Genomic DNA, 902 nt, shown 5'->3' on the forward strand with positions numbered 1-902 from the left:
TCTAATGTCAGTGTTGAATTTCATGGTTCATTTTTACCATTTGCAGTGACCTAAGTGTTTGCCATGAAATACTTTGTGGTCTCTATGAAAGTTAATATATACATATAAACTATTATTATTATGAATACTTATATATTTATAGTTTTCCTGTTCTTCATTTTATAATAAGGTATGCCAGAAATGGTTCAGGCTTTCATTAATTTAATTAATAAATGAATTAGACAATCGTCCTCTGGAGCAGCGGTTCTCAATAAGTACATCAAAGGCCCCAATTCCTACCTGTTCCCAAATATATTCAGCACTTCAGAATCACCTGTATTTATATTTATTTCTGTAAATTAAATTCCTATTCTTGTTTTAAAGATCAGAGCCAATGCCCCTCCTCCATGACTTCTCTGATGTTCCATTGACTTATTTTCTAAGTTCCTAAAGCAGCGTGCTTTTTTTTCTTTTTTTTGCTCTAACCACATAACGTTTTTAAGTTTTTGTTTGTATGCCAAAAAAATCTTTCAACATGGTTTTGCAGAACACAAATGCGGTCTTCCTATCATAATAGATCACTATTTAAAATAGATGCCATATGCCAATATTGCCACATTTCCTTAGCAGTCTTCTTTGCTTCAAACTCCAAGAAAAATTCTAAGAATTATCATTCCTAAAACACATATGAATTCCATAGAAGCTATCATTTTGGGGGGCCTGCAAGCTCCTTCCTTGGCCCTTTAAACCTTAAGTGCTAAAGTCTTCTCACTGTTGCTAGTCTGTGGAGCTAATACCTATATTAGTACCCTCTGTATAGAGTGTCTTCACTGAATCCTTTGAACCATCTTTGGTGGGTTGTTTACAGCTAGGACCTTGACTGATTCAGGGAAGAACACACCAGTTTTTTTCTGCTTGTTTGT

Source organism: Hipposideros armiger, unplaced genomic scaffold (genome assembly GCF_001890085.2).
Source record: "Hipposideros armiger isolate ML-2016 unplaced genomic scaffold, ASM189008v1 scaffold_142, whole genome shotgun sequence".
Taxonomy (NCBI): Eukaryota; Metazoa; Chordata; class Mammalia; order Chiroptera; family Hipposideridae; genus Hipposideros; species Hipposideros armiger.